The 11015-nt window shown below is 37.1% G+C and overlaps 1 non-coding gene across 1 annotated transcript; it reads left to right on the plus strand.

Moving 5' to 3' along the window:
- The first annotated feature begins 718 nt into the window (after window positions 1-718).
- On the plus strand, window positions 719-825 carry LOC127192570 (U6 spliceosomal RNA). The gene has a single exon (XR_007831036.1). It is a non-coding gene; the product is annotated as a U6 spliceosomal RNA (small nuclear RNA).
- Window positions 826-11015: the final 10190 nt, after the last annotated feature.

Below are 11015 nucleotides of genomic sequence, written 5' to 3' on the forward strand. Positions count from 1 at the left end.
TTTCTTGGTTAGGTTTATCCCAAGGTACTTTTTTGGGTTAATGGGGTTATTTGCATGGTTTCTTTCTTTGTACATTTATCTTTAGTATATAGGGAGGTTTCTGATTTGGGTATGCTAATTTTGTAATCTGCTACTTTTCTGAAACTTTTTCAGGTTTACTGGCTTTCTGGTGGAGACTATGGGAACTCTAATGTATAGAATTATGTTATTTGCAAACAAAGATATGTTGACTACTTTATTTCCTATTGGTTTTACTTTTGTTTCCCTTTGGGGTTAATTTTTATTTTTTTAGTAATTATTTATTTTTATGTGCATTGGTATTTTGCCCCCATGTATGTCTGTGTAAACTTTCAGGTATGAGATCATGGAGTTACAGAAAGTTGTGAGCTGTCATGTAGGTGTGGGAATTGTACCTGGGTCCCCTGGAAGAATAGTCAGTGTTCTTAACTACAGAGCCATCTCTCCAGGCCCTACTTTTGTTTCTTATCACATTGCTCTAGCTAGGACTTGGTGGTAGCTTGCTTAATATCAGCTTGATACAAACTAGAGTCATTTGGGAAGAGTGAACTTCAACTGAGAAGATGCCTATCCCAGATTATCACGTGGTCAATCCATGACACATTTTCTTAAAAAGTGATTGATGTGAGGTGGGAGCTGCCTCTCATGATTGGTACTGTAACTAGTTAGTGGTCCCAGGGTTTTATAAGAAAAGAGAATCATGCTCGCTTTGGCAGCACATACACTAAAATTAGAATGATACAGAGAAGATTAGCATGGCCCCTAGATAAGGATGACACACAAATTTGTGAACTGTTTCATATTTTTTATACTTTGAAATTACTACTGCAGCCTATTTAGGATAATTAAGTAATACAAGTTAATTTAGGTGATCAACTCATGGTCATGTCAATTACTAGTCTATTTTCATCAGAAGCATATATGCCATAAGTTTAACATAGAGATATGGTTCTATAGTTGGACAAGATAAAATAAGGTCTTCAAGAATCTCAGAGACCTACAGAATAGGGCATTGTAGATGTTTTTATGATCTTAAGGATCCTTTGAAAATAAGACAGGTTAACTCCTGGCAACACTGAGACTACTTTGGAGAAGATGATGAGCATCAAAGAATCTCCTTATGGAGATGGCTTCAAATGTGGCAAACAAGCCACTGTGCAAAATGTCCTTGTTTCTACCACTGACAGAATTCTGCCTAAAAGTGGGCAAGCTTGGAGCAGGCAGAGTCGATGGACAAACTCTGCCAACACAGGGTAAGCAAGTTCTCAATAGTTCCTGCTTCAGAAATATTTCTGCCAGATATAATGGGTCAGAAGGCTGAAGATGATGCTCCAAAATTATAAAGAGTTTTGCGTAACTGTCTAGGCAACGAACTGTCGCTGTCATTTTCTCATTTTGGAAGCTGCTAACTTGCTTTTCCGATTTACTCACACAGTTAAGTTTTATTCCTTCTCAAGTCTCTGATGGAGTTGAACACCAGATAGTTTAGTTTTACAATTAAGCTTACTTGTTTAGGGGTTAAGTTGTCTTTAGGTCTAGATAGATGTTTTTAGGTTGATAGTGATGAGATATGGTAGATATTGATTAACATTCAGAATTGTAAATGCACCAAGATAGGAAAGATGTTTTCTCCAAGGTTGCCAAATACAAATAGACAAAATATTAAGAATATAACATTTATATAATTCCTAATTGTTTCATGGTCTTCTTGCTGTATGTATATGTGTAGTAGTATAAATGTATATGTAAAAATAAAAATATAATAAAAGGAAAAAAAGAAAAAGAAAGGAGGATTAGCAAGCTCTGAGAAGCAAGCCAGTAATCATCTCTCTGTGGTTTCTGTAACTGTTCAGGCTTTCAGGTTCCTACCTGGTGCTCCTGACCTGACTTCCCAGGACAATAGCTGGCTATAAACTGTAAGAATAAGGATGTATCCTCAACTTGCTTAGTCATGGAAATCTATCACGGTATAGCAGCCCTAACTAGGATGGACTTTAAGCACTATATTGAATAGGAGTGGCAAAAGCAGACACCTATCTCTTGCTCTTGAGGTTAGTAGAAATGCTTCAAGCTTTTCTCCATTTAATTTTATAAGTTTAAGATACTGAGATATACCTTCTCCTTCCCTGGTATTTTGAGCATTTTTATCTTGAAGAAAGGTTGGATTTTGTTAAAGGTCTTTTCTGCTCCAGCTAAAATGGTCATGATTTCTCTCCTTGACTCTATTTATGTGGCAAATTATGTTTACTGATATTAAAATACTGAATCATGTCTGTGTCTCAGGAATGATGACAATTTGATTATGGTCAGTGATCTTTTTTAATTTGTTCTTGCCATTATTTTATTGAGAAATTTTAGTTTATGTTCATCAGGGAGATTGGCCTGAAATAAATAAGAAAATCTATAGAAAATATACAAGCTGATGGTGATTAAACAAAACACTATTGAATGATGAATATTTCATCAAGGAAACCGAGAAAGGAATTTAAATATTCCTATAAATAAGTAAAAGCATCTGCAGGATTTTGACAGTCCTAAAAGGGGAGTGTATAGCTCTAAGTGCCTACATGAAACAAAACAAAATAAAACACCAGTGATATCTCAACTTAATAAACAACTTGACGATGAACCTTATGGCACTGTAAATAAGCAGACCAACAATCCTAAACAAGTCTTGAAGACTGAGAGAAATAGAACGTTAGAGCAGAAAATAATAAAATAAATATGAGAGAGAGGGAGGGAAGAAAGGGAGAGAGAGAAGAATCAATGAAACGAACAGTTCTTTGAAAAGATGAAAAAAGATTGGCAAACTTTTCATCAAATTAACCGAAAGGAAGAAAGAGCTGATCCAAATTAATTATATCTCCCTTTTCATTTACTTAAAGTTTGATATCTACTCATGAGTGATTACATGATATATTTATCTTTCTCAGTATGAGCTACCTTACTCAAGAAGATTTTTTTCAAGTTCCATTCATTTGCCTGCAAATTTCATTATGGTATTTTTAAAAAGCTGATTAATACACCATTGTGTAAATATACCAGATTCTCTTTATTCATTCTTCTTTTGAGGGACATCTAGGTTGTTTCCAGTTCTTATATATTATAAATAAAGGTGCTATGGATATAGTTGAAAGATGTTCTTCTGGTGGTAGGATGGAACATCCTTTGGGTATATGCACAGGAATGGTATAGCTGGGTCTTGCAGCAGACTGATTCCCAGTTCTCTGAGGAACTGCCATAATAATTTGCACAGTGATTGTACAAGTTTGCATTCCATCCAGCAACAGAGGCATGTTCATTTTAATCCACATTCTTCCCAGCATGAGCTGTCACTTGTATTGTTGATCTTAGCCATTCTGACAGATATAAGATGGACTCTTCAAGTAGTTTTAATTTGTGTTTCCCTGATGCAAATTAGGGATGTTGAAGATCACTTTAAGTGTTTCTCAACCATTTGTGTCCCCTATTGGGATATCTTGTTTAGAAAAGTTTGAATTTTCAAAAAATTAGATTATTTTGTTATTATATATCTAGTTTCTTGAGTTCTTTATATATCTTGTGTGTTAGTCCTCTAAGGGATGTAGAACTCATAAAAAAATTATTTTCCCATTCTGGAGGCTACTGCACTGTTCTACTGACAGTGTCCTTTGCCTTACAGAAACTTTTCAGTTTCATTAGGTTCCATTTATAAATTGTTGATCTTAGTGCCTGCATTATCATGTTCTGGTCAGAAAACTGTCTTCTGTACTAATGTGTTCAAGGCTACTTCCCCACTTTCTCTTCTCTTAGTTTCATGGTATCTGCTTTTATGTTGAGTTCTTTGATGTGTTTGGACTAGAATTTTATGTATGGCAATAGATAAGGATCTATTTGCATTTTTCGACATGAAAGCATCCAATCATACTAACACCATTTATTAAAGATGCTTTCTTTTTTCCATTTTCTGTATTCTTTATGAAAAAATCAGGTGTCCATATGTGCGTGGATTTATGTCTGGGTCTTCAAGTTGATGCCATTGATCAACATGTCTGGTTCTATACTACAGCTCTGTAATACAACTTGAAATCAGGAACGGTATGACCTCAAGCAGTTCTTTTATTGTTCAGGATTGTTTCAGATATCCTAGGTTTATTGTTTTTCCATATGAAGTCGGGAATATTCCTTTCTAGGCCTTTAAAGAATGGTGTTGGAATTTTGATGGGGATTGCACTGAATCTGTAGATTGCTTTTGGTAGGATGGCAATTTTAACTATGTTAATCTACCAATCCACAAGCATGGGACATCTTTCCACCTTCATATATCTTCTTTAGTTTCTTTCTTTAATTACTTGAATATTTAAAAAAATTTTTTATTAATTTATTCTTCTTACATCTCAATGGTTATCCCATCCCTTGTATCCTCCCATTCTTCCCTCCCTCCCATTTTCCCCTTATTCCCCTCCCCTATGACTGTTCCCGAGGGGGATTACCTCCCCCTGTATATGCTCATAGGGTATCAAGTCTCTTCTTGGTAACCTGCTATCCTTCCTCTGAGAGTGCCACCAGGTTTCCCCCCTCCAGGGGACATGGTCAAATATGAGGCGTGGGAAAGTCATACCCCACTCTCCACTCAACTGTGGAGAATGTTCTGACCATTGGCTAGGTTGGGTAGAGGTTTAAAGTTTACTGTCTGTATTGTCCTTGGCTGGTGCCTTAATTTGAGTGGGACCCCTGGGCCCAAATCTGCCTATCATAATGTTCTACTTGTAGGTTTCTAGGACCCTCTGGATCCTTCTACTTTGCTATTCTCCCATGCTTCTCTCATCTAGAGTCTCAATAGGATGTCCTCCCCTCTGTCCCAGTTTCCTGGTAAGTTAAGGCTTTCGTGGGACATGCCCCTTGGGCTAGTATGCAGATATAAATGAGTATATACCATTTGAGTCTTTCTACTTCTGGGTTAACTCACTCATTATAATCATTTCTAGCTCAATCCATTTGTCCACAAATTTTGGGAATTCCTTGTTTTTAATAGCTGAGTAGTATTCCATAGTGTATATGTACCACAGTTTCTTTATCCATTTGAAGATTTTTTTTGTTGTGGTTTGGTTTGGTTTTCCAAGACAGGCTTTCTCTCAGTAGCCTTGAACTCACATTGTAGACCAGGCTGGCCTCAAACTCATGGAGATCCATGTGCCTCTGCTTCCCAGAGTGCTTTGATCATAGGCATGCACCACCATGCCCAGCTAAGACTTGAAATTTTTATCATACAAGTATTTCACTTGCTTGGTTAGATTTACTCCAAGATATTTTATATTATTTAGGGCTATGGTAAAAGTGTTGTTTCCCTAATTTCCTTCCCAATCTGGTTTTCATTTGTATATGATTTTCTTTAGTTAAGCTTATAACAAGACACTATGCTGAAAGTGATCATCAGCTTTAGGCATTCACTGGTGGAATTTTTTGTGTCATTTATTTAGACTATCATATAAATAAATCAGCTCAGCCTCTGGGCTTTGGAAAATTTACCATAAGAATAGTGGGTATGGGAAAGACAAAAAAGAAAAATAAGAGGATGAGAAAGTGAAACAGTAGTAGATACAAATGGTAGGGGACAGTGTTGCCTGCTACAATGCCCTACCTTGAGATATTAATAAGAAATACCTGTAGAAATGTGATGAGAGCTGGGTGGAGATATAAGGTAACAAAATCACTCTCATATGTTCTTTCCTTAATGGATCTGCTGCTTTGTCTCCCTGATCCTGGTTCAGGCTGTACTCAATGCTGACTTTTAGCAGCCCCACTCTCTTACGGGCTCTCATGACCTATTTCCCCATGCATGCAGTTTTCTTGACTCTGTCATATGAACTGTGGCAAACCAAGACAAATTCTGTCTAGGCACAGCTGCTCTTTCATACAGGATCAGCAATGGCTGGTGGCTGTGCAGTACCCAAAGCTCTATTAACAATTTGTTTTTAGCTCCCATAGCTTCATGTTACCCTTTTGGGTTCTGATGGTGATCGTGACAACAGTTTCTGGAAACCCCTCTATAAAATCACTACTGGTCCAACTTTTGCAGATTTCCTGGTAGAAAACTTGTAGTATAGCTTGCTGAGCTAAAAAAAAAACATCTATGGAAACAGCTCTGTCATTGGTTGCTTTTGCAGCAATTCTAGACTGATTGCATAGAAGGTTCATGATGTCAAAGGTTGAGAGGCTTTTTGGAGAGCTGATCAAGTCAATTCAGGGACAGGAGACAGCTGATGGCATGAAAAAAATATTCCCATTCCTGTTTTTTCCCCAAACTGTAATCAGCCACTGATCCTCATGTGTCTTCTTCCTTTTTTAACTTGGAAATCTGCCTTAACAGCATTGTTTAAAGGTTTATGATAATGCTGGGAATCAAATACAGGGTCTCATTCTTGCCAAACATACACTTAGCACTGCTAGTACGCTTTGAGTAATAACTGTTCATTATTCCAAGTGTTCAACGTTGTTCTCCTCTTATCTTCTTCTCCCTTCTCTTGGTTCCCTCCTCTTTTTTTTTTTAATGAGTCGATACATGGTGTATAAATGTACGCTGGAAACTCTGGGATCACAGCATGTGGGGAGAAAATGCAGTAACCGGGTTGGCATGTGTTGCCCGCAATGCTGGGAAATGATTGATTCCGTCTGGTCGACTGGACTTACCAGATCAAGTAAACTATTGACAAATATTAATTAGGCACTTGTTTTATAGGAGGCAAACATTGCAATATGCACTGGGGTGATGCAAATTCCAAAGCTTATCTAGCCTTGGCCCCACCACATTATCAAGGAGCATGAGTATTTGAAATCAGTTTTGATAATTTTTGCACTGTGTGATATTTAGAGCTTACCGATGAAAGAGATTTATCATCACACATTTCCAGCAGAATCTACTAACTCTATGGATCCTAGACAAATGCCTAGGCCCATAGAGCTGCTATTGAATTCATTTAAAAATTCTATTAATTTGACAGAGTACGGCACCATGTGTTTCTTAGTATAGGTAAAGATAGAGACGTGGTTACAATTCATAAACAAACGAAATTGCTTCAAAGTTGTTTTCTCTGAAAAACCCAAGTACACTTCAGACCTTATTTCCACCCATATTTCTACAAAAATAAAGAAAATCTGGGTGGAAATAAAGAAAAGGTTATATCACACTAGTATGGTTAATGCTCCTGATTTACTTAACCATTGAAAGTCCTTCAAAGGATGTCATATAGGCTTCTAAAGTAGCCTTAAAACACCTGTTAGGCAATATGATTCAACAGGGATTCTCTCCAAATCTTGTCTTCCAAAATTAAACTGCAAATATTTATGTTTAAAACAAGTAATTTTTGCATGGGGTCATGTTCACATGATTGGGCATTAGCTAACTCACTTAATGGCTTCATGCATCCATGCTGTGTTCCACTCCTGTTTTCTTCTTTATGTGAAACTTTGAAAGCTAATTGAACAAATCTGAACTCTGACCCAGGTCGGGAAGAGGGTGAAGGGTTAAGGAGAAGAGCATATGTGGATTAAGCTCTGGACATGTCCCACCAGGTAGTATGCAGATTAGAGCACACAGCAGCCCTGTTCAAAATAGTAGACAAATGTGCCCTCTCTTCTCTAGATGCCATCCACAGTCTGACCCAAATGAAATTGAGAAAATAAATGAGGTTCTTTCCTCTTCAGTTACATTTTCCCATGCCTTGGCTTGTAGCCCAGATCTCAGAAGTAGGTCATCTTTGATAAAGCAGTGCAGCTCACAGAGGAGGAGAGCTCTGAGCATGCTCCAGTGGCACAAAGCACAGCTATGGGAATCCTCAACCCAGACCAGAAAACACTACCCTAAGACAGTCATGCAGAATGCCCTAAGGCTCCAAAAAAGGAACTTATTAATATTAGTATGAAAGTGATTAGTGCAGCCACTATAGAGAACAGTGTGGAGATTCCTCAAAAACCTAAAGTTAGTACCACCATGCCATCACAGTTACAGTTTGTATGCAAAGACATATGGACTCAACTTTCTTGCACTGATATTGTGAAATTTCTTTTTCTGGGTTTTGTTTTGTTTTGTTTTGTTTTGTTTTGTTTCTATGTTTGGGCCCAGATGTCTATGCTACATGTACTGTCACTTTGTATTAGTCATTTTCCTTTTGCTGTGATAAAATAGCATGAAGAAGGCAACCTATAGAAGAGCAGATTTTTATGGGCTTACAGGCACATTCACTCACATGGCCTAATCCTCTTCTCCACTCCTTAAAAATTTGGTTTTTACCTTCTGAGATGTCTAATGTGAACCCAGAAATGAGAGATGGAGAGTATACTCCAAGGACTGTACTTCCAAGTGAAAGGTCCATGCATTTTTTTAAAAATTTCAAACTTAGGAGGCAAAGCCAGATTTCCAAGTGTGGTTTATTTTTACTTTTAACAAATGTTTGACGTGATATGTGTACTGGTTTGTAGAAAGAGCTTACCGGTTTTTCCAGCCATGTGCCTCCAACACTAGCTAGCTACCAAGGGAAGCTGACACCCACTGTGGTGGCTAGACCAGGACGACTTCTTGGAATTTACAGAGATCTATGCCCAAAACTTAGAGAAACAAAGATCCCTAAAGGAACCCAAACAAACAATACCAGATACTAGATAAACTGATAGGAGCAGGAACCTGTAACAGCTAGAAGCAAAATGATATCAACTTGCTTAGGCAGGTATGAAATTAAATGATATCACTCAATTTCATTAGGAAATGCAACTAGAGTTCATCAGAATTACAGATAAGCAAAAAGCACTAGTGCCTTAGATCCCCTAAGTCCCCTAAATGCCTGCTGGTGCCTACTTGTCCCAGAATTCCAAGAGTCAGAAAGTTACAGGCAGTTTGCTAATTGACTAAGTCTACAATAAGAAAAGTGAGTAGTCTCAAGACCCAACTTATTCGTTGGATAAGGGGTTGTGTTCTAAATCAAATGAATGGGGGGATATGGTAAAGAACAAATATCTATAGGGATAGAAGAAAGGCATTTCTTATGATGGGGTACTTCAAGGCGATCACCATCTTATGACAAATGAGCCACACCAGACATTTTTTTGCCTTCTCTCTATGCCAGTGTCATTTTCTTCAGAATGATATACTAAAACTGCTTCATTTTCACTCACCTCTCAACTTGTTACTATAGAGTAAGAATCTTATTCCTTATAGGTGTGAAGTTGGAGATTTGGGCCATGCTGGGGCTTGAAGCCTGTTGTTTATGCTCAGCATCTCCTAGCTTGTTTTTCTTTGAGAAAGAATATTCTTTGCCCTCTTCAGACTCCTTTGCTCCATGCTTGTTGACTTCTCTTGTATCTGCCACATCAAGTTCTAGGAACTCTTGCTTTTGTGTTTACTTCAGTTACAATGATAGAAACAGGCTAAGGAAAAGAAGAGGCTGATGTCATACCTTTCCAGGTTCTTATGATACTGTCTTCTGTGTTCTGTACGCTCTAGATTTTTTATACTAATTCTATCATTATGATTACTAATGTAAAAGAAATTGTTCACAGTTTATGGATACTGAAGACCCTCTGCCTAAAATAATCTCACAGTATTAATTCTAGCATCAAAATTTTAACAGGGACTCCTTAGTTGAGTTCTATTGCATCTTTTTTTTTTTTTTCTATTGCATCTTGTAAACACAAATCTGATGATGTTTTACTATGTATTTCTGGTTTCCCTCTCTGCTACTTACGCTCATCCAAAACCAAAAGCAAGGCTATGATAGATATGGGATGTATGAAACAGAATAACTATTTTATTTTTTACCGTATTGTGTTTTCTATATTATTTTCAGGAAACTTGCAAAGCTCCACCATTTACCAATAAGTAAACAAGTCACATTATCCCATCTGCATAGTTTCGATTCAGCTTTCTTTTGTTAAGGCACAGCACTGCCCCTTAAGCAAACAACTGCCATCTTAATAAGACCATCTATGCCTGATTATAAAAGATCACTACAGCCGCGATTATGAATTATTGATGTTCCTTTACAGAAGGAGGAGATGGGCAGGGCCATGAGACCCTCTTCTGAGTATTCAGCCACTCTTCCCATCCAGTTGCATGCAGTTCTCCTCTTATGAAATGTGGTCTTGATATCTTGGGGGGGGGTTAGAGTATAATTACCTGGAGAAGATCAGGAAGAGAAGGTGCTACCTATGCAGTTAGGAGGAGGCAACCATCCATATTGGGTGATAGATTTTTCCAGTGTGACTACTTTCAGGTCATTCAAACTTCTGTCAGTAACAGCTCACCCATGCACTATAAGTAAGCTCATTGGTTCTTTAGGATTAACTTTCATAAAGTCAAACTTTGGCTTGTCATTAGGACCTGATGAGGAGGGATTACTAATGAGACACTACTTAATAACCCTCCCCACCATACCCAAGGAGAAAATTCTCACAACAGATGCTAAATTTAGTTGTGAATGTTCTTATGTCTCAAGATCTTAAGAAAGAAAACAGCACATAAATTAAAATATTAGATGATGTAAGAATGAAAATATTTTTAGTAAAGAGGTATTTAAGATGAAGTATAAAATGGTTGGAAGATTTTTTTTAGAATGGAAAAGGAAGCTGAAAAGTTTAAACACGTTACAAAGGTTTGGGAAAACTACATGAGGCACATCAAAGATGAGACTATGTATCATATTAAAATTTCTAAGGTCAAAGTTTAATGTATTCTTGTCAGACCTCTGCCTATATCAACTGAGCTATTTGTATGCTCATCATAAGTAATTATTAGAGCTAGGTTAAAGAAAAGAAAAATGAATGCTTAGATGAAGTTTATTTTAAATTGAGTTTTGTCTAAGCTTTATATACTTATATATAAATTTAATATAATATATACAAACTACTACAGAGTAATTAGAAATACCAGACTGGTAAATGACCTTGTGGGTATTCAGTAATCATACTTGGAAGCATATACTGATATGGTCAAGGATATTAAAAACAGAAAATGTTTTGCGTCTTGC

The sequence above is a fragment of the Acomys russatus genome, chromosome 7, assembly GCF_903995435.1.
Source record: "Acomys russatus chromosome 7, mAcoRus1.1, whole genome shotgun sequence".
Taxonomy (NCBI): Eukaryota; Metazoa; Chordata; class Mammalia; order Rodentia; family Muridae; genus Acomys; species Acomys russatus.